Here is a 26,918-nt window from a genome sequence, read left to right on the forward strand (position 1 = left end):
CACCAAATCTTCTGGTGACTTAATTTTGGATTTCTTAGTCTTCATAACTGTGAGGAATAAATTCTGCTATTTGTGATCTATTCAGTGTTTGATATTTTGTTATAGCAACCGTAACAAGCTAAGACATTGATCAACAGCAAAACACAGACCAATTATTATGATCTGATGCCTCTGAATAAATAAGTGTATTTTAAATCAACCAGTATACCCAACAATTGTTTGAATAACTATTGTATATTAGGTTATTTGCTTTCATTAGAACAATGAATAAGACATAGGCAGTCTTCACCTTCATGAAACTAAGAGTTAACAGCACCTGCATATCTTCTACTCAAGATCTGTCATTATTAAAGGTAAAAATAAACCTTCCCTTTAGTGTATTAAGGAGGAACATCAAATCAGTTAATGACCTTGTGGTATTCTCTGAAGGGACATTTTTGTCCAGATACCAGCTTCTAAGGGTAGGCAAGAAAGGGAAATTCAGAGGCTTGGTAATGTTCTGAAAAAGCTTTGGGAAACACTTGGAGATGGAAAGTTGATAGTAAAGAGGAAATGAGCAAAATCAATGGTCAGAATTGTACAGTGTCTAGAAATCTATTTGGTGAATTAATCTTTACTCACATGATGGAGGGTAACAATGGTGCAAAAACTAAAATTCCAGCAAGTTAAGTGACTTTCCAACGCTGCAAGAATGTGTGGCAGAAGTAGGTTATGAATGCTAGGTCTCTGAGTCCAGAGCAAGTCCCCTTTCCCTAATACCATGATTTCTGTCCCTCAGCTGTTTTCTTGAATGCATTGATCAAGAAGTAAAATAACAGAAAGTGATATGATTTGGGAAATTTCCTTGAATTGGCCAAATAACAAAAATAGTTTATTTTGCCTTTCTGATTCATTAAAATCATGTCACCTATTAAATAAAAGCAAAGATCTAATGGCATCTCAGTATCTACTGGGCTTTGATTGCCTGGGATTCCTCTACAGGTCAGTGTGTACATTTTCTAAAAAATTTAGTCTGCAAAATTCCCAGTGTAAGATGATTCAGCTCAAAGACTTTTTTTTTATCAATAAGTTACAACTATCATGACATAGAAGGCCAGATACCAATGTTACAGATATCATGTGTCAAGGTTTTTCTTCTTTTTTTTCAAAACATGGGCTAATAAGATAGCAGTGCTCTTTTAAATTAAAAAAAAAAATCATGTTATCAATGACTACCGCCCAAGGTCAGCAACAGTGGAATATTTCTGCTTTTCCTCTAGGAACTAATGTCCATGTAAGCCCTTTTGTAGCAATTACCTTCAGAATGTCTCTGAGCAAAGAATAGGGTTTTATACTACTTTGGATGTCATAAGTCTTTGCCTATGAAACTGAACATCTATTTTAAAAATAAGTCCAAGATTCAGACTTTCCAAATATAGAGCTGGATACTTCTAAGAAGTACTCAAGAACCACTATTATCACTTTACTATTCTAGAGGTTTGAAGATGAGCTTCTTGAAACCAGTATATTTTGAGATAGCAATCTGACTTTGTTAATTCACAAAAGCACTTTTATACCTGCCAAAATTACTTTATTTCTTTCCTTGGGGGAGATTATTTGTTCAAAGCAATGATGATTTATTTAGGTGGTTTTAAATTAATATTTGGTATGGTACAAAACTGACAACCTAGTTAAGTTCTACCCATAAATCTTGTTATAACTTCTGTATTAATTAAGAACAATTACTTTTGTGATTGGTAACTGACGTGATTAACACAAGTTGAGTAGGCTAAATTCTCCTTAAACAAAAGTGACATTTATAAACTTAGTTAATGCATTTGCCTTAAAACATTTTAAATTTAGCTGGTTAAATGCCTTTAAAACTTAAAACATCAACTCTAGTGATCTATGGGGTGACAGATGTTGCAGCCAGATCACCCCGACATCACAACAGCATGGATGGGACTGGAGAGCATTATGCTAAGTGAAGTAAGTCAGGTGGTAAAAGACAAATACCATATGATCTCACCTATAAGTGGAACCTAGTCAACAGAACAAGCAAGCAAAATATAACCAGAGACATTGAAATAACGAACAAACTGACAGTAACCAGAGAGGATGGGGGAGGGGAAAAAGGGGGGGGAGAGAAAAGGGTCATCAAGGAACATGTATAAAGGATCCATGTACCAGGCCAAAATGGGGAAGGATTGAAGGTGGGTGGTGGGGGTGGGTGGGGTGGGGGAAAGTAGTGGCAGGAAAATGGGTACAACTGTACTTAAACAACTATTATATATATATACACACAAACACACATATGTATACATACAAATAATAAAATAAAAATAGAATAAAAGAAAATTTAAAACATAATAAACTATAAAAATGTTCCCTGAAAGTAGGGTCAAGTCAAGGAACATGTATAAAGGACACATAGACAAAGACAATGGGGGAAAGGATTGAATATGGGATGCAGGGGGTATATAGAACAGGGGAGAATAATGAGGAAAAAATGGGGACAACTGTAACTGAACAACAATGAAAAATAAATAAAATTTAAAACATAAAATCACTTTAATATATTTTATTTTCTTTTAAGAACTTCAAATGGCTACTGAAACTTCTAACCCTAATAAGTAAAACCTTGCTAAGCACAAAACCAACTCATGTAAATTTAATAATTTTAAATAAATTTGTCCTGGCTGGTGTGGCTCTGTGGATTGAGCACTGGCCTGTGAGCCAAAGGGTCACTGATTTGATTCCCAGTTAGGGCACATGCTTGGGTTGTGGGCCAGGTCCCCAGTAGAGGGCGTGTGAGAGGCAATCACACATTGATATCTCTCTTCATCTCTTTCTCTCTCCCTTCCCCCCTGTCTAAAAATAAATAAAATCTTTTAGAAAAACCCTAAATTATTAAGAGAATAATTTTAAATACATTTATATGGTAAACACAATTTTACCCAATTCTCAATATTACCTATAAACTAGTTAATATTCTCTTACATGTATTTAAAATTATAAGACTTCTATGTGAAAATATCTTAAATGTTATAGGTTATTCAGGTCATTTGTACACATAGATTATATCTAGACTTAATAGGTAAGTATTAATACTATGGACTTAATTTTTTCTTATTTTTTGACAGTCAGTGTGGCTTCTTTTTATCTTTAGTTATTGAGTTCTATTCAGCTAGTCTTCAACTGGTTTTCAAGAGCAGTTGCTCTATTATTTAGCTGTAATTTTCATGTGGTTGTGGGATGAGGCCAGCACACTCTGAGGTCCCGGCCATAAGTCCTCTGGGCTTTGTTTTCTTTATCATTTCCCTATTACCTTCAATATTTCCAGGACTGAAAATACAGTCACCCAACTCTAAGGAACAGGTGTGTCCTCTAGATGAGGTTGAGGTACTAATACATTTGTGTAGCCTGTCTTTCACTTTGCTAGTCACTTAATTTGAACTCCAAAGTATAACTGGGTCATTTTACAGCCTTGCTGGGTGGGCCTGGTAGAGTGTGTGCCTTTTCATTTATTTTCTGTTTACCATTTTATGGAATCAGGTTGCTGTGGGGACAATTGGCATGGAGAATGACAATGTCTTTGGTCACTGACATATACCACTGAGTATCTTCTCATTATGCTCTTCTACCTTTTCCTCCTCTAGTGGATTTCTCTTTGCTATGTAAGAAAGCAAAGGAACCATTTTGCTCTCTCCCTGTCAGGCTAGAAATCAGGGATCTTTGCTAGCCTGCCTAGAGCTTCATCTACCCAGACTCGCTGTAGCTATTTTGTCTCCAGGGACTTTCCCCCTCTAAGGTGCACTGCCTGGGGAGCAGGGCAAGACCCTCCTACTGCCACCCACCTGTGCCTCTGCTTTTATTATTTCCCTTCCAATTTCCTTTTTTCCAACCTGGAATCATCTCTCTTCTAGCCTCTGAGAATATACCTCTCTCCACAAACCTGTCACTGTCACTCATGTGAGTCTTCTCTTCCTGAGTTTTGGAAAGTTATTTGTATTCTGTTCCCTCTCCTGGTGCAACAAGAATAGAGCAGCATAACAGCCAGGGTAAGGAGGGCAGCAAAGATTAATAATGCCCATCAGTTACTATATTAGAATAATATTCTGTAACAGCAACTCATCTCTATCCTTACAACACACACACGTAATACAAAGAAAGAAGCAAACGTTTTGGTCCACTGTAACATTTCAAATGAATGTGTATGAGCTTAAGCATTTTAAATTGTTTCTATTCAACTTCATATACCAGTGATTTTCAAATGGTATGCTAGAAGAATTTTTAAAACATGCAATGCCTGACTATTCAGTTAGGGCCACTGACCTCTTTTCCCTTAGATTGTCAAATAAAAAAATGACAACAGCCAATACAACAATAGTCATTCACTGTGAATGAATCAAAATTACACCTATTTTTTGTCAGATTGGCAAAAAATATTTTTGGTATGCCACAAAATTTGAGTAATTAATTCATGTGTGCCATGAGATACAAAAGGTTGAAAATTACTCACAAATACATGTACACTGAGTTACACTGTGGATAATTGGGTAAGAAACTGTTGTCCAAGACTTGGAAATGGGCAACAGAAATGACAAAGTGTCTTTTCAGTGGAAGGCAGCACAAAGTATAGTGAAACATTCAGGGTTTATCTGATTCTGTGAGTATGCGCCCTTTGGTTGGTTTTCTGTTGGCCATTTACATTTCTGTGGGGACAAAAGTTAACGTGCAGAAAACTGATAGCAATGCTAGTGACTCTTGTGGATAGAAATGCAGTTTAATTTTGAATGGTAGAGATACAACTGGTTTCTGCCAATTTGAAAAGATAATCCCAAACATTAGAGTGCATTGCCATAGTGGACACTATCCAGTTTTATATCCTATATTAGAAAATTCATTTGTTGCATTCCTCTTTCTCTCTATATATCTATCTATATTTGTCTGTTCTTCAAATTTTCCTTTGACTTAGTCTTAATATATTACTGTTGATTAATTAATAAAGTGAGTAAAACTTTGATGTGTTCATTTTATGTTTGTCTAAAAGTGAAGTTTTTTAATTTTTGAAAACTACACTTTATTAAGTTGTAGAATGAACTATTTTGTTGGATTCTACACTGCCACTATAATCTTCTTGCTTTATCAGCAATATTCAATAGTTTTGCGGGTTTTTTCCACATTTTAGTGTCATAATAATCTTCACAACAATAGATGGCAAAATTTCCATTTTATACATTTAAAACTGAGGCTCAAAGAATGATTTAACTGTAGGTCCCAAATAGTTAAAAACTGCTCTGTAATGTAGCTGAGTTTTCAATATTTTTTCATTTTGCTTCAAACTCTTTACCCTGTGTTACCCTGAGCCATTTTAAAGTAAAAATTACTCAGAACTACATAGCATTCCTGTAAAATTATAAGTATTGGAAGACCTGAGGGTCCTCATTTTAAGCCTTTTCAAGAAAAAGCAAACTGTTAACTTTGGAGGCTTCAATGCAAAACAGCATTTGGTAAGATACCAAAACTGATGTTTTAATTGGTAATTCAGCCAATTAACTTTGGAATCCCAACTTTATAGAGGGTGGCTTGCAGGACATTGGATAATAGATGTCACTTGTATTAAGGAACATGTGCTATTTAAGTAACTAACATTCAACAATCTATTTGTGAAGGCAGGGCATGGACATGTAAAGTTTTAAAAAATCCATAAAATTAAAAAATGTAAGCAACATTTTTCAGAAAAGAAATAGATGTGACATCACAAATAAGTAGCAATTGGTTATCAAATGAATTATCTTTCTTTGTGGAAAGAAAAAGGCATAAAGGATAATGTTTTATATTAGCTTGGTATTTGGGTTCAAAATTCAGTTCATCTTGATTATTTTTCTCCTCTACAAACCACAAGAGAGGTATCATTCAGATTTGAATGGTACCACTACTTGAGGACCTATACTGAATATAAGAATTCTTACTTTCTTCCGATAGGCTTGTCTTCATTATTTTTAAAATAATTTTTTAAAAGATTTTATTTATTTATTTTTTTAGAGAGGGAAGGGAGGGAGAAAGAGAGAAAGAGAGAGAAACATCAATGTGCAGTTGCTGGGGGCCATGGCCTGCAACCCAGGCATGTGCCCTGACTGGGAATCAAACCTGCGATGCTTGGGTTCGCAGCCTGCGCTCAATCCACTGAGCTACGCCAGCCAGGCTTCATTAATTTTTTTTTACTGTCCTAACTCATGATTTATGATATCTTATGGAGATGTAAATATTTTTTCTTGAATTTCCTGACAGAAAATACAGGATGAGGCAAAAGTAGGTTTACAGTTTTTCATATGGAGAATACAATAATTAATAAATAATACAGGATTAACTGTTTCATGTACTCACAACTGTAAACCTACCTTTGCTCCATTGTACAGCAGGACTAGCTACCCAATTTGCAGGCCTGGTACAATATTAAAATGTGAATCCTTTGTTCAAACAAGAAGCAGAACTTTGCAGCATCCTGGAACCTAGCTCAGGCTCCTTCCAGTCATAACTCTTCCCAGATTAACCATTATGCCAAATTCTAACAGCACAGATTAGTTTGGCCTTAAAAGATTTTTTATATCAATGGCACAATGCAGAATATACTTTTTATGTCCAGCTTCTTTTGCCCAACATTATGATTGTGAGACTTTTCCATATGCTTACATGTAATTGTAATTAGTTTATTCTTATTGAATAAACTTCATTGTATAGATTCTTAAAATTGTTAGTACTAGTATCATAGTAAGGGTAATTCTCCCCCCCAGAATTTTCCTCATACATGAACACACATAGACATACCTGTGTACATAAAGACAGAGAGACAGACAAACAGACACACACGTTATAATGAATTCTGTCACCCTGAATGATGGTGGGGAAGGGAGTGTTGCATACTAACTGGGTTTTGACCTTTGAATAAGGTGTCTGTTGCCCAGAAAGTGAAATGTGTTCCATCCCTGAAAGACGTTGGCTGACACGTTGAATCACATTGTCTTCTTTTCCAAAATGGCTACATTTTTTTTATTCTTTCTATGAGGGAGCTAGTGCCGGGAAACTTTAGCTGAAGACATGCCAAATGTATATGTAACCTGTTTTTCCAGTTCTGGGAACCTGACAATTTTTCCTCACTCCATTTCCCATTAGTTGGTTTTTATTTTTTGCCATGAAGAAATCACACATATATAATGACTTGTGGAAAAATTCATAGAAACAGCATGCAAGGAAGATATGCATCAATTACACTTTAGCTTGTTTTGAATGCAGGGGAATGCCATCAAATACTTTCTTCTGTTTTTGAAATTTCCAGGATTGATCTTTATTATTTTTAATTGAGCCACTAAGATACAATTCATATACCATACAATCCACTCATTTAAAGAATACAATTCAATAGTTTTTACTATACTCACAGAGTCATGTAATCATCACCACAATTTTAGAAAATTTCATTACCCTAAAGGAAAGTACATTCCCATGAGCACTCACACCTCATTTTGCCTCCCTCTCTCCTCCCTTCTCTTCCCTCTCTCTCTCCTCCCTCCATTTGCCCCTAGCTAGATAACCACGAAAGTAATTTTTCTCAACATTTTTACCATTGTACTATTTTGGAAATTTTGTATCAGTAGAATTATATACTTTGTGTTCTTTTGTGAATGGTTTCTTTCACTACTTCATTCCTTTTTATGGCCAAATAATATTCAGATATGTTATATTTTGATGGATAGCAAGACTGTTTCTACTTTTTGGTTATTACAAATGATGCTTCTGTGAACATTTGCATACAGGTTTTTATGTGGAAATACATTTTTATTTCTCTTGGGTATGTACGTAAGAATTGCTGGGCTATATGTTAACTTAATATCCAACATTTGAGGAGCTACCAGACTGTTTTCCAAAGTGGCTGCATCATTTTATATTGCAAACAGCCATGTATGAGGGTTCTAAATTCTGCATATCATTAAAATTCACAATTATCTGTCAGTTTGATTACAGCTATTCTAGTAGGTATGAGGTAGCATCTCATTATGGTTTTGATTTGCATTTCCGTGATGCCTAATAATATTGCACATCTTTTCATATGCTTATTGATTATATCTGTGTCTTCCTTGGAGAAATCTTTATTCAAAATCTTTGCCCATTTTTAATTTGTGCTGTTTCTTTATTACTAAGTTTTAGGAATTCTTTATATATTTTAGCTTCAAGTGTCTTAATAATGTGATTTGTGGATATTTCTCCCATTTTGTAGGTAGTTTTTCTATGTTTTTTTGTTGGGGAGATGATTTTTAAAAAAAATCTTTGCCTGAAGATATGTTCATTGATTTTAGAGAGAGAGAAAAGGAGAGAGAGGTAGAGACAGAGAGAAACATCAATGAGAGAGAAACATTGATTGGAGGGTTGCCTCTTGTACATGCCCTGACTGGATATTGAACCCACAACTTAGGTATGTGCCCTGACTAGGAAACAAACCTGCAGCCTTTTGGTGCATAAGACACTCCTGAACAGTATATATATATTTTTAATTTTTCAGTTACAGTTGAAATACAAGGTTACATTAGTTTCAAGTGTACATACAACTCAGTGGTTAGATGTTACATAACTTACTAAGTCATCATCTGATAAGTCTGGTAACTCCCCTCTGACACTGTACACCGTTATTACAATATTATTTACTATGTTCCCTATGCTGTGCTATACATCCCCACTTTTTCACTTTCTTGATGGCGCCCTTCGAAGCACAAAAGTTTAATTTTGATGAAGTCAAATTTATCTCTTTTTCTCTTTCACTTGTGCTTTTGGTGCCATTACTATTATTCTTAAATAAGATTTCAAAGCATTTTTGAATTGTTAATGCTTACAAATTAATTGTATTATTTTCCTGGAACTTGATATCTTTGTTATATTTTTAGGGAAGGACTTTTGATGGCAAACCAGTTGATGATATTCTATGTTTTGGGGAGGTTGGAATTCTCACTTGTTACCTAGTGCTAGGCTTAAATACAAAAAAATCTTAAGTGGAGTTTTTTTTTTTTTAACAAGGAATTTAAGTTTGACCTGCAGATGAATGACCCTGAGATCAGCCACAGGATAAGCATGTTTGGTAGCTGATTGGCATCTTGGCAGACAAGATAAGATGATATGAAGACAGCAATTTTCAAACTTTTTCATCTCATGACACACATGAACTAATTACTACAATTCTGTGGCACACTAAAAATATATTTGTTGCCAATCTGAAAAAAATAGTTATAATTTTGACAGGCTTAAAAAATATAATAGTAATTACCTACCCTTTTTGTTCCAAGTGACTTTTTTAAAAATCAGGCATTTATTATTGTATATAAGGATTTCTGTTACCAAGAATTAACCCATCAGACACAACCTTAATATGCTATATGATGAATAAGATGTGGCTCTATTATGATCTATGTATTTATGGTTCCAGACAGGTCATTCAATCTTGATAGCTAATTTTGTATTGGCTGTTGTCATTTTTTAATTTGACAATCTAAGGGAAAAGAGGTCAGTGCCTCTGACTAAACAGTCAGGTATTGCATTTCAAAAAAAATTCTTGTACTTACTGATTGAAAATTGCTCTTCTGAGGTAATCAGTCTAGTAGTACATACTTACTGAGTCTAGGCCCCAGGCCGATCTAAGTGGTGTGGGAAGCTGATAAGTTGAATGAGCTCTGCTTTGTTTAGGATGTTATAAACTAGGTGTAAGATATATATCTAACATAAGGAGCAATTTATAAACAATCTAATTCCCAGCATATCTGGTTTAATGCTTTTCAAGTAAGTCCTCAATAAATATTTATTTAATTAACTAAAATATAACAGAATCAGGGACTAAATTTATGTGGTATGGATTATAATCATGGTGTGATCTTGGGTAAGTCACTTCATGTTTCTGATCTTTCGTTTATTCATCTGTAAATGGGGACAATAATAACGCTTAGCTCAAAAGGCTATCAGGAAGGGCAAATGAAACACTGCGTGTGCAAGTGTGCATGTAACTGTGAGACATATTGCTGTGAATTCAGGAGCAGAGGCAGCACAGAGGAGTGGTTCAGACATAGGGTCTGGAATTAAACGGAACTAGGCACACAGTATCTGTGTGCTCTTGGGCACATTTGTAAAACCTGCTTTATGAGATTGTTGTGTGGAATATTTTACATGAGATAAGGTATGCAAAATACTGAACACAGGAGGATCTTTTAGGTTAGGGGTATCAACCTCACTTTCACCGGGGGCCACATCAGCCTTGCAAGGCCACATTAGCCTTGAGGTTGCCTTCAAAGGGCTGAAATAATTTTAGAACTGTATAAATGTAACTACTCCTTAACTGTTAAGGAGTTGAAATTACATTTGGCCCTTTGAAGGCAACCACAAGGCTGATGTGGCCCCCTAGGTGAAAGTGAGTTTGACACCCTTGTTTTAGGCGAAGAAGGCAACAGGTGCAAAGCATAAAAGCACAAATTTTCCCCAGAATGGTAGTATGTGTTGGAAGGTAACCAAAAAGCAGGTCCAGGGACACCTCAGGAAAGGACAAAAACAGAATCAGAGAACTGAAATCAGTCCCCCTGGGAGTCCACTGAAGAATTTTAATCAATAGCTATTTTGTCTGATGCTTATCTCAGACAGAAAGCAGCCTGCTGCAGTGGAAAAAAGCCCTGTGATGGTAAACTGAAGATCTGGGTTTGGTTATGGCTCTGCCACTAGTTAGTTAGCTGTGTGCCTTAGACCAGTCATTTAACCTCCCTGGACTTTCTCACCAGGCAAGTTCTTCAAAGTTAATTTTGAGAAAAAATAATATCCAAGTTGATAGATCTGGTTTTCTTTTTTTCTTTTTGCTTAATTCTCACCTGAGGATATGTTTATCAATTTTTGGAGTGAGAGAGGGAGGGAGAGAGAGGGAAAGGGTAGAGAGAAAGACAGAGAGAAAGGAGGAGAGTGAGAAGAGAAGAGAAAGCGAGAGAGATGTGAGAGAGAAATATCAATGGGTTGCTTCCCATTCATGCCCCCACTTGGGACTGAACCCAAGAACTTTTGGTGTATGGGATCATGCTCCAACCACCTGAGCCACTCAGCCTGGGATAGATCTTGTTTTCTTAACATACACAGGTAGACTGCTGCCAAAGTTCAGAAAACAAAGAATGTCTTGTCATCTTGGATTTGAAACAATTTTCTAATACCCACAGACTTGGTGTTTTGAAACATCTTTGACGGTTTGTAGCAAAATATATGAGCATACATAGATATGCAGTTCCAGTCCAGAGTGGTGTTCTGCAAAATGTTCCAGATTGTTCATGTATGTCTCTGCAATGTGACAGACACTCCCATGAAATCACCACAATGCAGTTCTTGAACATTTATTGATATATAACACACATAGAGAAAAGTGCTGAAATCTTAAGTGTCTTGCTCTCCTAGTTTCCACAAACTGAACTCATCTAACCGGTTCTGAAATCAAGGAACAGTACACAACTTGGGCCATGGAATCCCACGTGCTCCCTGTCAGTCATGATCTCCTGCAAGGGTAACCATTGTTTACCATATCATGGAATAGCTTTACAATTAAAATAAATAAACAGCCCACAATAACTCATTCAGTGTAAAGATGGCTGAGTCTTTATTTAGAGATATTTAAATGTCATTCAGAAATCTAATCTTTTGCTTGTACCTGCATGAATTATTTCCTACACTTTTGGAAAATAATTTGGCAATATGTCTCAAGATCCATTGACACATTTATTCCATTCTGTTTTTGGTAATCTATCCAAAAATTCTGCTTAAAATGATTTTATATTTATGAAGATTTTCACAGTTATTGGTAGTTATTAAACCAGAAAGTAATTCAGATATCCAACATGGATAAATCATTAATTAGTTTATAGACACTAACTGTGAAACATTAAGCAGATGTTAAATGGGAAGACTCGATAAAAATAGGGAAAATAATTATCTGGAAATGTCTAGTAAAAACTGAAAGTGCCAAATTGCACTATGCTAGAACCATTTCTTTATAAAAATCTAATGCGTGTGGACAAGAACTGGAAAATATTTATGGAGGGATGTTGGTTCCTTTCTACATGTTATGTTGTAAAATTTTTACAGTAATAAAAATCTGATGGGCAAAATAAGAACATGTAAGCTTTTCTATTTAAAATGAATGTCTCACAACAGTAAAGTCAGGACTTTTAGAGTACAAAGGAAAAAAATTATAAACCTGATATTTTTTTAAAATTTAAAAGTCAACTGACAGCTATGAGAATGAAAAAATTATTGAACTGCAGCAACCTATGTTGGCAAAGGTTCAAGGAAATGAGCATTTTCATATATTGATAGTGTGTGTAAAATTTCCACAATATTTGGAAAACAAACAAGCAGTAGCTGATGAAATAAAAATGCATGTGCCCTTTGACCCAAAGGACAGATCTAGGAATCTGTCCTGTGTAAATTAAAGTACCAGGACTCAAAAACACCTGCATCAAATATACCAAATTGTTCACAGCATTGTTTGTAGTAGAAAAAAAAAACATGCAGCCACAAACAAACCTGAACACAACCTGAATGTCCACTGGCTCTGCAATGATTGGGCCAACTGTCACACATCCTTAAAACAAAACATTCTGAAGCTATGATAGGGAATGACTTAGATCTATCTCCAAGATCGACTTGGAGAAACACAAATGATTGCTAAATGAGAAAAAAAGAAAGACCAATGTGAACAATAAAAACTTGTTTTGTAAAAACTTTATAAATGTGAAGCTATTTTCTGGTTAACCGAGGAAGTATGAGGATGAATATTAACTTTTCTTAATGTATCAACATCAGTGAGTTTGAATAGGCACTATTGTGTAATTTCTGAAAAGGTATTTAATAAAAAATTTTTTAAAAGTCAATAACTCTCCCAAAGCACTTATAATTTAATACTGATCAATAATTTCTCTGATGTAACAAAGTGTGGACTTATTACTAATGGGGATATTTCATCTAATACTAATTAGAATATAATGATCTACAAATGGTTCCTCTTGTGCCATTGCATGAAGAATTCAAACACTTCTAAAATACAAATTTTTTTTATTTAATACTCAGTATTTGTGCTATGAGAACTATTTTTTAATGTGTGCTTTTTTGAAAAAGTAGAATGATATAGTATCCTTAACATTTTCACTAAATATAATATTTTCTTGAATATTGTCCAAGAACAACTTTGTGGGATAAAGTGAAAGACTGAGAAGTCCTATTGAGGAGCAGGACTCCTGTCAGCATTGTCCCCAGGAATCATCTTCTTCCTGGTTTCAAGTAGGATAAGAGCTCTTAGTTATTCTACAAATATTATTGCAGAGCTATAAAGAGACCAGAAGAAACACTTCTTAGATGCATAGAAAAAACTGGGTACTTAGTCCCAAGGGTTTATTACTGGCAATGGTCCTAAGATGCACAGGTTTCTCTAGCCAAAAAATCGTCTGATCAAAAATCTTGTGCAGCCAGCCAAGTGGGCATATGGCACAGTGTTGATGCTCCAGAGAAATCATTACCTATGGGCACGAACTTAGTTAATTTTTTTCTTAACGTACATTTTCTTCAGTATTTACTATCCAGGTGAGAAAACTCTGACATGTGATTCCTACCTCTTTATTCTCCAAACCACAGGGCCCAAACTTCTTTTGTGTATTATGCTGAGTTATGAAGTACCTGAATTACAGAAAAGGAGATACTCCCTCAGATCTCAGTGTATATTTGACCTAAACTTCTTGTCTCATTAAATATCCTATAAAGACTATTTTTAACTAATGATAAAGCTTAGTTCCCAAAGTTTATTTGTGATTTACTTTGGCATTCAGCATTGCAAAATTTTAAGTTGTAAGAGGATGTCATCCTAAAAAGGCCCGTTATTTACCTTTTCTCTTTAAAAATATGTATCCTCACCTGAGGATATATTTATTGATTTTAGAGAGAGATGAAGGGTGACAGAGAAGGGGAGAGAGAGAGAAAAAAATATCAATGTGAGAGACAAACACTGATTGGTTTCTTCTCGTACACTCCCAGACCTAGGTATGTGCCCTGATCAGGAATTGAACTCACAACCTTTTTGGTGTATGGGTCAGCACTGCAACCAACTGAGGCATCTGGCCAGCGTTTACCTTTTTTGTATTGTAGTAAGAACAGATAAGATGAGATCTGCTCTCTTAACAATTTTTAAGTGTGTAGTATAGTATCATTAAGAATAAGCACAATGTTATATAGCAGAACTCTAAAACTTATTCATCTTATATAACTTAAACTTTATTCCCCTTGAATAGCATCTCCTCATTTCCTATCTTCCCCCAGCGCCTGACAATAATCATTTGATTTTGCACTTCTTTAAGTTTCACTGTCTTTGATTCCCTCATATAAGTGGAATCATGCAATATTTGTTCTTCTGAGACTGGCTTATGTCACTTATTATAATGTTCTCAAGCTTCATGCATGTTATTGCATGTGGCAGAATTTCCTTCTTTTCTGTGGCTGAGTGATATTCCACTGTGCATATAGAAGACATTTTCTTTATCCATACATTCATCAATGGATGTTTAGTTTGTTTCCACATCTTAGCTATTGTGAAAAATGGCACATGAACATGAAGAAACTTAATTCTGGTCAAGAGCCTAACAATAATTTTTTAAAAGATTTTATTCATTTATTTTTGGAGAGGGGGAGGGAGGGAGAAAGAGAGGAAGAGAAACATCAATGTGTGGTTGCCTCTTGCAAGCCCCCTGCTGGGGACCTGGCCTGCAATCAAGGTGCGTACCCTGGCCCTGACTGGGAATCAAACTGGCAACCCTTTGGTTCACAGGTCAGTGCTCAATCCACTGAGCCACACCAGCCAGGGCAGTTTTTTTTAATACATACCCAGTTTGAGATTGTTGGGTCATACAATAATTCTATTTTTGATTTTTGAGGAAGCCCCATACTGTTTTCCATAGCAGTTTCACCATTTTATATTCCTATCAACAGAGTACAAGGATTCCAATTTCTCCACATCCTTGTCAACATTTATCTTAAATTTTTTTCAATGATTATCCTCTAACAGGTGTGTTCATCTTGAGCACTATAACCTCTTAATATGAGCTAGACCTTTCCTAGAGCTATTTTATCACTGTGAAATATGTTTCTGTGGGGTTAAGCATTGGGATTTCTTATTCTGCCATCTTATTGACATTACTCACCAGTATGTTACCAGTACCCACTTAAGTTTTAAGTGAAAATTTCTTTTTATTAAATTAATTGTAGTTAATTGAAGTTAAGTGGAGTTACTTAACTTCACTTAAGTAACTCCAGTGAAGTGAAGTGAATTGTAGTTACAATTGAAGTTAATTGTAATAAAATAGAACTATATCCATATTATAATTTCTACTTTATGCGATGATATCTTACAATACTTCTATGAGGGAAAGGCAAATATACCATTTGAATGACCTCAAGAAGAAAGCGTTCCAATATCTGAGCCACTGGACATCTGAAAATTACCATCTTGGAACAATCCAAGGGGGATGAATGCAGGACTGATGCTTCTCAAGAATGGACTTTTGAAACAGAATCACTCTGGGTTCTATTGCTTACCACCGAAAAACTGTGATTCCCAATGCCAGGGTCTTATGGGAAGGAAAGGAACTATTTATTTAAAAGTCACACAGGTTCAGAATAATGACAGAATTCTGTTTTTAAGTCCCAAAGTACTTTAAAACTAAACACCTCCCCATACACAGTCCTGCCTTTCCTTGCCAAACCAGGTGCATCAGAGGTACCATCTCTCAGGAAAAGAAATAGAAGTCTGTAGCTTGACTAGGGAGATTCTTGTTTTAACATTTCAACTTCTCTCAGTCATCTGTGATCAGCTTGGCTCCTAGTCTTAAACCAAAACTGCATGGCCCCTCCTCATGGTGGGCTGGTAGGGGTCCTTCTGCATTGTTTCAAACTGTGTTTCAAACTGCGGCCAAGACATCATGGCTGCCTCACACTTGAGTTTAAATCCTGGGCGGATCTTCCTCTGCAACCCCATTTCTGACTTCTCCCACAATTGTCTACACCTGCCAGTACTCTGGTTTCTTCTGCCTTTCTCTGCTGCTGTAGTTAGCCTGGGCAGGCTTCTTCCAGTGATGTGGAGTTGACCATTTCCAAGCTCTTGCACAAACACTGCAGCCAGGGAAACGCCTCATGACTGTATCAAGAGTTGGGTTAGTCACACCCATCTCTCTGGCTCCAAGGGTGGCAGGCACAGCTAGCTATTAGCATTACTAAAAACACTGGCCAAGTTCTTTAGATATGCGAAGTTATTCTCAATGGCCCTGCTCAGATTCCCTTTTCCCCAAGCCAGGTTAGTGGGGAACTTCTCCATTTTGGGGACCTCTTACATTCCCTGTTACATTTTTTACCACAAGAACCCTCAGCTTTTCTTTTTCCTTTGAAACACCTCTCTATGTTTTTACCTAGCTGTATTTAGTTTCAAACACTAAGACCCTTGAATAAATGTCTGTTATCTATTTTCTAGCAAAGTCTCTTGACTTATTTTGAGTTTGTTTGACATCATACCACCCCAAAGCTTGTAGTTTTCTAAGAATACTCCTTTTGAGCATTTCTAAGAATGCTCAACTGTTCAATCAGGTTATGTCCCTCCAGTATAAGTGGCATTGCAATATAAGCTTTGAAATATTTCTTTGAAGTTCTCTTATCTTAATATTTAAAAACATTCCCCCAAGTTTTTTCCTTGATGCTCACTAAATTTGCATTCATTGGGCTTCTTCCCATAAGCACCTTCATAAACAATGTCAGACCTGAGTGATCTCATTTAAATCTTAAGTGTTTTGATCACCATTGCCCCAATTATTATTATCCCAGGTGTGGATGGGGCTCTGAGTGTTCTTGAATAATCATTTGACTTCTTTTAGCTGATTCTTTTTTTCTCACCTAGTGTGTAGAATCCTATGGAAGACACACAATACATGTTTGACAAAGGTGTGCTGAATGAATTAATAAGCCTCAGTTTCTTCATCTGTGAAGTGGGTAATTTGGAAGTAGCCTATTAAAACTGTCATCCAGCCCAAATATTTGAAAATTCTTGAAGTTTGTATCATCACAGCTGCTAGGGAACTGTGCCATAAACAAGTTAGACATGACAGCACCCTGCAATTTGTTCTCTATTTTAATCAGAAGACATTGATGTGCACATATAATTAATGTCATAGAATGAAGACAAGTTATACACAGAATGAGCTTCAGAATAAAAGTTTTCTTTTGAGCCCTGGCTGGTGTGGCTCAGTGGGCTGAGCACTGACCTGTGAACCAAAGGTTCACTGGTTCATTTCCCAGTCAGGGCACATGCCTGGGTTGCGGGCCAGGCCCCTGGTGGGGTGGTGGAGGGCACATGAGAGGCAACCACACATTGATGTTTCTCTCCCTCTCTTTCTCTCTCCCTTCCCCTCTATCTAAAAATAAATAAATAAAATCTTTAAATGACAGTTTTCTTTTGAAAAGTATACAGATATTCTCAAAAACTTCTTTAAGATAATAACAAAAGATAATAATTTTTTTGTGTTGAAGTGACCAAAGCTTAGTTAGATTCATCCATCAACATCTTCACTGCTTTATCCAATCACCTTCAAGGTGTGTTGGCTGGTGTCTTGAACTGTTATTTATAAGCTTTCAATGAGAAAAAATATGCAAATGTGTTAGGGAGCTGGTTCTGATTTGAGATGTTTATAACTAATGTGAGACAAACTACACAGCTTTGGAAGCAGACAAATATGTGCTTGAATTCTAGATCTAAATCTGCTCCTTACTAACTGAGCTCTCAGCCTTTCTGAGACTCAGCTTTCCCATCTGTATTATGTACAATAATTGTACTATTTCTTCTATGTTTCCAGACTTTTGGACACTCTGTGATGTATTTATTATATTTTTCTAACTAATAAACACAAAGTCCTTTAAATTTCATACCTAGTATTTTTGAAACAAAACCAACATACTATTTTAAAATAATTTTACCCTATCATTTCTGTCTTGTCAGATGCACTTTAGAGGCAAAGAGTTTTCATTTATGGAAGTAAAATGCATGTTATTGGCAAATAAAATATTGTTCTTAAAGAGAGGACACAAACCCCAGAAACTGACTCAGACATGCTCTGCAAAGGGATGAGTGTTTAAGCTTCCGTAAGCTAGAAAACAGGCCATTGAGAATAAAGTGCAAAGGAAAGGTAAGCAGGATTAATAATGATTGGCGAGGAAGGAGGATATCTAGAGCAACACTGAGAGCTCAAAACTACCACCTGCCATGGCCAGGTTAGAAAGCTCCAGATGTAGCAAAGGGGGAAGTCACTCTTTGCCTACTGAAACCCTATTGAAGCTGCCAATTTGGTGCTGTTTTCTCTATGTGTCACTGAGGAGTCTCATGATTTACTGTGGTGAATTATGCAACCTGGATGTAGAACTCTGTCCTCAAATAAACTAAACCAGGTTGGTTTTTCTCCCCCTCATGGGATGACTTATTATGTGGCTCCAGCAGCATGGAAACAGTATCTTCAATTTGTCCCATTTCCTGGATAACTCAACTCAACCTTCCCTATTAGACTGCAATAAGGGATTTTGTGTGTGTGTGTGTGCAAGATCTAATAAAAAATTAAAATAGAAATGGCTATTTTTGATGTTTCCCAGGTTGTGAGAGTTTATGACAATTATCTGGGGTGTGTTTCTAAGTTGTATTAGTTAATTTTGATGTAGTAAAACCATCTCCTTTTTCAGCTGGAGAAAGTGAGGCCCAGAAGAGTTGACTGACTTGCAGAGAAGATCACCTCTGGCTAATGGCAGGGCTGAGGCAAGAACTTGTTTCTCCTGACTTTGAGTTCAGTGCTTTTTTTTATAGAACTATGCCTATCTTATATAACTGCATAGAGAATAAATATTCACCCATATTCTTTAAAAAGAAATAGAAATTTTGTGTGTCTAGCAGAAATAACTCTGGGAGTGGTCCTTCTGTGGATGGGTATAGAGCTGAATGGCTGGTTCTCTGAAGTTGAAAGGAGAGGTTCAGTGCCACAAATAACAAAAACAAGAGGCTGCATGGTGAGGGCCTCGCTGTGAACACATACTGGCCTTGGCATGAGTTCATGAAGCTGGTCTGAGTCAAAGCTAGCTCATTAGGGCTGGTAGGCCAGGCCATTGCAGCTGAGATAAGATTTGTCCTAATGAAACCTTCTGGGGAGTTCCTCCTGCCACTTCCTGTGCTGTTTATAGTTTTGAGTTGTGTAATTGCATAAACTATGCTAGATCCTTTGTTATGCCCTAGTCAGGTGGATGACATACATCCACAATTCTTTACAAAAAAAAAACAAAACAGGCCAGAAGCTTACTTTCAGAAGGAAGACTGGTTCTCTTTTAAACTTTATTTTATACTGGTTTTTTTTTTTTTTGCTTTGGCTGTAGCATTCTTAATCATGTAGCCAAATTCTCCTCTCCTGCTTTATATGTAATTCTAATAATTATACCTCTTAAGAGCACTTTTGTATGGGTGAGTGTCTTTGCTATCCAATTAGATAGCTACTAATCCTAAGTGGCTATTTGAATTTAAACTTAAAACAATTAAAATTAAATGAAATTAAAATTTATTTCTGTAATCACACAAATCACATTTTTAGTGCTCAATGGCTACAAGTAGCTAGTGGCTTCCATTTTGGCCAGTGGAGATACAGAATATTTTCATCATCACGGAAAGTTCTATTGGGCAGCACTGGTCTATTGTTAAAGATTGAAGCAGAGTTTATAACTTGCTAGATTATATTATATATGCTGAGTTAACCTCCCAAATGAAACAATAAAAATGATGAATGAAATATTTTTTAAAAATGTGTGTCCAAGAGCTGGTACACTAAAAAAAAAAGAAGGAATCTGCAGCCTCCAAACTAAAGCACAGGCAAGAACCCTGAGAGTTAGGTTAAATGCCACACCTGGAACTTCTCCAGGAGTTTCTAAGAAACTTGGGGAACTTGAACTTCTGATTTGGCTCTATGAGATAAGAGGGCACAGGAGGCAAGTCTTAGGGCCTCCCCATAGCCAAAGTCTGTTAGGCTTTCTCCTCATAATTCTGGGATTCTTAAGGGCTCTGCCCCTGGGTAAGGTGAACCAGATAGAAACCTCTCCCTACAGAAGGAAACATCAATGAAACAGGTATTTTTTGATCTTGGTACTTAATAGAAAAAAATAATAATCTCCTGTAAAATTATGTAATCATAAGCCAGTTCTCACATGGGCTTTAGTCCATGTTCACACTGGGTTTGTGGTCTGGAGAATTTCAATCAGATCATGTAAGTGACACCATTTTGATGATGGTATAAGGCACCTAGCAGATGAAAATGCATATTCTTTCTGTCAAACCTCAAATTGAAACACATTAAGAAACTTTCACAAAATTTCAGGTAAAGTGAGTGACCCACAGTCAAAAAATCATAAAGCACAAGGAAATAATGTTCAAATTCATTGTGAGAATATTAATACAAATTAAAACAAAAAAGGGACACCACTGCACCCTATCAGTTTGGTAATTTATATTTGGTGATATCAAATGATCATTAAGATATAGCAGAACTAGAATATTCATTCATTCACTGTTGATTTGGGTTTGATAATGGTACAACTTTGGAAACCAGTTTAGCATCAAATATGGTATTGAACCTATGCACTTTCATAATATAATAATTCACTTCAAGAGACAATTTTTCAATCATGTAACAACATATTTGCATAAGAACATCCAGAGCATCATGATTTATAATAGCCAAAACCTAAAAACAACCTAATTTTCATTAAAGTAGATTGAATTAATAAATTATAAGATAATTTAGCCAAGAAAGTAGGTAAATGACAACTATATGCCTAAACACTGGTGAGCCTCAAAAACATAATATATTAATATCTTAGAATAGTATTTATAGCATAATTCTATTTATATAAGTTCCAAACTGAGCAAAAACAAATGTATATCCATATATACCTTATATTATATAATTATATATAAATAATATAGATCTAATATAAATATTAAATATACAAAAATAGATGGTAAAACTTAAATGAACTGAAATAAAAGAATGATTACCACAATTTAGGAATGAGAGAGGGATGTGATCTGGAAGAGACGCAGAGAGAGGGCAGCTTCTAGAATACTATGCCTTCAATGTCTTCAGTTGGGTAATGAAAACATATATATATATGTATATTTAATATCCTCTTATAAATTTGATCTGTTAAATAATACTGAAAGATCTGAATATAGTAAAATTCCTGGTAATAAATGACAGTGCTGGAGTTGCAACCCATTTCCACCAAGTCCTTGTCTTCTTCTTGTACATATGTTCCTCAGCATGCATTCTAAGAAGATTTTCCTCATTGCCTCTTCCTCAGTCATCAGTAATCCTTAATATATTCTCCATCTTCCAGAAATGTCTGGACATCTCTTGTCCTTTCACCATAATCTCACTCCCTGTTCTTTTGTTTTAGGATAATTCAACCACACACACACATGCACACACTGACCCTGGAAGACTTAGAGATAATCGGGGCACAAAAGAGAGTTTAAAGACATACCAGTTTAAGAATTTATTGTATTCACCTCTCCCCTAAAAGAAGAAGAACCTAAGTATCCATAAAGCATACATTATATAGAAGAACAAAATGTATACAATAATCTTTTTCATTAAAAAGGGGGAACATAAAAAAAATTCTCAAAATGTCTAGAAACAAAAAAAGGATATGGAACATTTTAGAGATATAGTAACAGACATACAGGGTCTATCTAGGAGGTCCAACAGGTAGTGAGTAAATAGTGCCAGAAAGATAAAACAAAGGAAATACAAGGGTCAAATGATCTAAGAAGCACTCTAAGGATATTTTTTCAGATATGAAGGGGAACAGAATAGAAAAGACACACATGTAAATCTTGATTATGAGATTTCAGATTAAGAGAACAAAAGACATTTTGGCAACAGAATTACATGGGAAACATTAGATACTAAAAAAATAATGGAACAATGCCTTCAGATTTCTGAAAAAAAATAATTTCCCTTCCTTTCTTTTCTTTTTATTGTCTTTTCTCCATTCATTACTCCATCCACCCATCCATCCACCCATCAATGCATCCATCCTTCCATATTAACTCATCTTTTCTGAATTTTCTTTTAGTCTGTTCATTTTCTTAAACATTTCTTAAGCTATTTCTTTAGATGTCAAGTTTTCCCTCTTAAATTTGAATATTATTGTTAAGTCTTCTAGTATGACATTGCTGGCTTATTTTCATATCTTATATTGGGGTATTCTCTTTTGTGATTTGTTTTTACTAAAATGAATAGTTACAACGCACATTATTCTGAAAATTGCTTTTTCTCATCTAACATCTTAACATAATACAATGTCAATATGTATCCAATTTAATCATTAGCTAATAGTTCCTTGTAGAGATGTACCACTATTTATTCAACCATTTAGCCAGTAAATATCATTCCATTTATTTCCAGTAATTAAGTTCTAGTTATTTATCCAAAGTGGGGAGTGGAGAAGACCCAAATTATCATAATGTATTTCAAGAGTTTTCACTTAGTTTATCACTCTCTAGTCTGTATCTGATTTCTATACAGAACTATCACCTGCTTATCACTGGAAAATACACCGCCAGGTAACAGCTTGTCTTTTCTTCTTGAGAGAGATACGTGAGTTGCATACAGTGAAGGCTACATTTTCCTTCTCAAATGAACTTTCAATTTAAACCACTTTTGCTCCCCAAGCACGTCACCAGAATGACGGTTCTATAGATATCTATCTTGCTTTTAAACAGGAAATGTAATTTCTGACTCCCCAAACAGGTAGTCTTAAGTATACACTTCTTAGAACTTATCTGGGTGAGTTCTAAGTAATTTATGGTGAATAGTAATTTAATTTTGCTTCCTAAGCTAATTACATAAAGCTACATGCTGCCTTTTTCACATGAGCTCTATCAGCCCAACAGGTTGGACACACTTCAGTACACACTATATTACTTCTCAGTGTGAGAAATATATGCAGTAAGTCAGTTTTAATTGCAAAGTAAATTTTATGAGCCATGAACTTAATTGAAAAAATATTCCTTTAGAAGTGTTCACAATAAATACTTTTAAATATATAAATTCGGCCTTTGAGCATAATACTGACATTTTCTGCAATGGGGCTTTAGTCTTTTTAATTATAGATTTTTACAAGACACACCACTGCTTTATCTTTTCTAACTGACTTCTCAGAATTTTTGGCCATAACTTAGCATTTGAGATATAGGCTATCATTAAAGCATTAATTTTATAACATGTATTATATCTTATTAAAATGATTAAATTAATTGAAATATAACCATATGGTTTTTATCTTTGCTATAGATTATTATTGGTTTTATTGCTCACTTCCATGCTTTTTGAACCATCATTTCAGCTCTTTCTTTTAGATTGATTTCTCAGTTGATATGTTGGAGTGTTTTAATTTGTTAGGTTTTGTTCTCAGAAAAGTTGAGTGGGTACTACATTTTTAGGGCCCTAGAAGTTTTTTAAACAAGGTATAATTAACATAAAATAAAATGCAAAGCATCACATGTTCAGACTGATGAGCTTTTGACAATGACAAGTGGTATACAGAGCACTTGTACCCTCCAGGAAGTTATCTCATGAAAGTTTCTTGTCCATTCTCCCTTTACTTTCCTCCCCCAACATCTGGTATTTGATTTTTATTGCCATAGATGAACTTTGAATAGTTCACTTTTTTTATTGTTAATTGCTATTAAGTTATATGAATATATTGAATTTGTTTATCTAATTTTTTAATTGATGGGCATGTGATTTGTTTCTAGTTTTTTAATATGTTGAGTGAGGATGTTGGAAATACTCTTACACAAGATTTTTGTAGATATTGTGTTTTCATTTCTCTTGGGTAGTGCCTAGAAATAAAATGTTGGGGTCATAAGGTAAGTTTAAACTTTATGAAAAACTGCCAAACTCTGAAAAGTGATTATACTACAAACAGCAGTGTACAAAGGTTCCAGTTGCTCCACATCTTTGGCAGTATTTTCTTTTACAATGCATCCCATGGTAGCTGTAATAGTTGCCTGGTTGTTCTAATGTTTGTTTACTTTTTTAGTTTCTCTTCATTCAATTGATCTTACATGGTGCTGCAAGGCTCAGTGTCCTCAGACTCAACTCTAGGAAAATAATACTCAGCTCAAATCCTTTCATTAGTGTTCCAGTCACTACCTTAACACTGACACTGAAGGTCCTCTGTGATCTGACCCTTACTTGAATTTTTCATTTTATCTCCCTATCTGTAATGTATAAATTCCACACAATTCACATTCCAGCCAAACTAGTTATAGCTGTCTGTTCCCCAAACCTGCTAGATGATTTCTTGCCTCTCTGCTTTTCTTCATGCGGTTCTCCACCCTCCAGTCCCTCCCTGACATCACTCATCTCTATGGCCGCTCATTCCTGACTCAGTTCAGATTGTAATTTTCTAGGACAACCACTCTCCCAAACAGGAAACTGAACTTCAGAATTCCTTTAAAATTTGATTCTTGCCTTTGTTCTAGGCTATTTCACGTTCATTTCCTGTATGGTTTTAAGCCCCGTCCTAGTTGCAAACTACTTTGAAGGTAAGGTTATATTCCGTTTCTTTTCTATTCACGGGATCCTCAGTAACTCTTTACTGAAGGAATGAATAAACTGAGTGAATTGTGAGTGGGAATGGTGAGTGCTGTTTATGACTGGTGGTAGCCGTTCTTTTTAAAATGAATTTTACCTTGGTGTCAGCTCATTTACAACTAGTTATTCAGAGAGATTATCAGACCCACTTACCAGATATTATTTGCATACAAAGCAGTAGAAGTGGTAAAAGTGTGGGTTTAGAATCAGACAAATCTGTGCTTCTGTCTCATTTACTAGCTGTAAAAAAGTCACTGAATACTTTCTGTGCTTCAATTTTCCTCATTTATCAAGTGAGGATGATATTACTTCATTGTCTTGATGACAAATGAAATAAAGTACTGAAAACATGTTAGAGTTTTCTTTTTTCTTGAATACAGCATACCGATCCACACACCAAACTTTAAATTCTCTTTAATAATTGTTTTATATGTAAAATTTAAAAGATGTTGAGGAGGACACTCACTGGCCCATACTGGCAATGATGAACCAAATCTAAGGATCAAGTAAATTACATAGCCACCTCTAAAAAGAGCTGCAAACTGCCCCAGACTTATCAAGGGAGACACATATTCTCTACTATGCTTTGCACTTCCCAGGCTATAAAAAAGCATTGAGAAAGTTGGGGGATTCCCAGGAAGTATGGGTGTCAGCCTGCTGAAAAAAATGTTCATGTTAAAGATGGTTTCTCATCTCCAAAGCCAGGTGATAGGATCTCTAAGAGACTCTCTCAAAGAGACTGGGGGTGCCTGGAGAAGGGAAAGGCTGGATCTCTTTCTGAGATGGCCATTTTGCTAGGCAAGTAGGCTGATGGGCTCATAGGCCCCAGAAAGTAAATAAAGAGAGCAAGAAGAGACAAGGAGGTGGGACAGAGAGAGAAATGTTTGCACACCCACAGCTGGAATGTAGAGTTTTCCACAGCATTACAGAAAACAACCAATCTTAATGTCACCTTGTCAGTTCTCCTCTGAACATGGCTATAAAGTTTGCCTACCGGGAATAGGTTTAGAGAGTTTTCTACCAGGGAAAGGAGATCGGGAAAGTGGAAAGAGATTGAAGTGAGACACTACCTCAGCAAATTGTAGAGAGGCCCCAATAAAGCTTTAAAAAGATTTTGTGGTTGTAACATGTGAGAGATCCAGCTTTTGAATGGTTCTTTCATTGGGAAAGTGTTGATCGACACTTTGTGGTAATGTAGAAGCAACCACCACCACAGAGAAATGAGGACAAACTTGCTTGGTAAAAAAGCTTTTGACCGTTTTCTCCATTCCCTTTACTTTCACCCAACTTCTGAGGACTTGGAAGCTAAAAGAAAGAACACCAAGAGGGATTCCAGAAGATGAACTGTGTCTTCCCAGTGACCAGCCTCAAAGTGCTGGAATGGAAGAAAGGAAAGAGTAGAGCACGGACTCATCCATCCTGAACATTCTGAAGGGGGAGCCTTTGCCTGGAGAAGGGGAGAAATAGAGATTTAGAATAAAATTTTAAAATAAATAGAACCTTTGTAATTGAAAGTGACTAGCAAGTTATGGCATCTGCCCAAGAGGCCCCTAAGGGACCGAATGGGGAGGTCCAGCAGAGCTCCAACGAAAGCAATAGTGGGGGAAATAGAAAGCCTTTGTTTTTACCCTAGTGTACTGAGACTTAATGAACTGGCCCATAATTCATTCAAAATAATAACATTTTCACAAATTATCTTTGTAAGTAGTCAATAGACCTACACAAATCTTAAAAGATTTCAAGCTACCCGAACAGTATGTTTTTTAATTAAATCAACAGTTTTTTGATTTACTGAGAAAAAAATATATTGTCATATAGATTTTTTGCATGTCCTTTTTTCAGTCAGTTTCTTATTTTGTGAAACAGATTCTGCTAGCTGCCTTCCCAACAGCCTTGGTAATGGGGTCCCATTTTGCTTAAGTTGGGGGAAGTGCCATGCCCCAAGGGTTGGATCTAACCAATCTATACCTATCAACACATCCCCACTCCTCTTCCTGGTGGCCTTTTCAGGGACAGGCTGGCCAGTGTGCTATAAGCCTATATATGCAGGAGTTGCCTGGAAGAGATTATTTCTGCTTCACAAAAATTTATGAGGGAAGAAAAGGACCCTCCCCTCTTCTTTGTTTTATGGCAAGAATGTGATCCTTAGAGCTACCACAGGCA

General features: G+C 35.8%; 1 long non-coding RNA gene across 1 annotated transcript; it reads right to left on the bottom strand.

The window, feature by feature from the left end:
* Positions 1–18,478: 18,478 nt before the first annotated feature.
* On the bottom strand, positions 18,479–26,542 carry LOC118496790. The gene is made up of 3 exons (XR_004899342.1): positions 26,166–26,542; positions 25,246–25,250; positions 18,479–18,491 (listed from the first exon to the last, which is right to left on the bottom strand). It is a non-coding gene; the product is annotated as an uncharacterized LOC118496790 (long non-coding RNA).
* Between the last annotated feature and the right edge of the window lie 376 nt (positions 26,543–26,918).

This window comes from Phyllostomus discolor, chromosome 9 (assembly GCF_004126475.2).
Source record: "Phyllostomus discolor isolate MPI-MPIP mPhyDis1 chromosome 9, mPhyDis1.pri.v3, whole genome shotgun sequence".
Lineage (NCBI taxonomy): Eukaryota > Metazoa > Chordata > Mammalia > Chiroptera > Phyllostomidae > Phyllostomus > Phyllostomus discolor.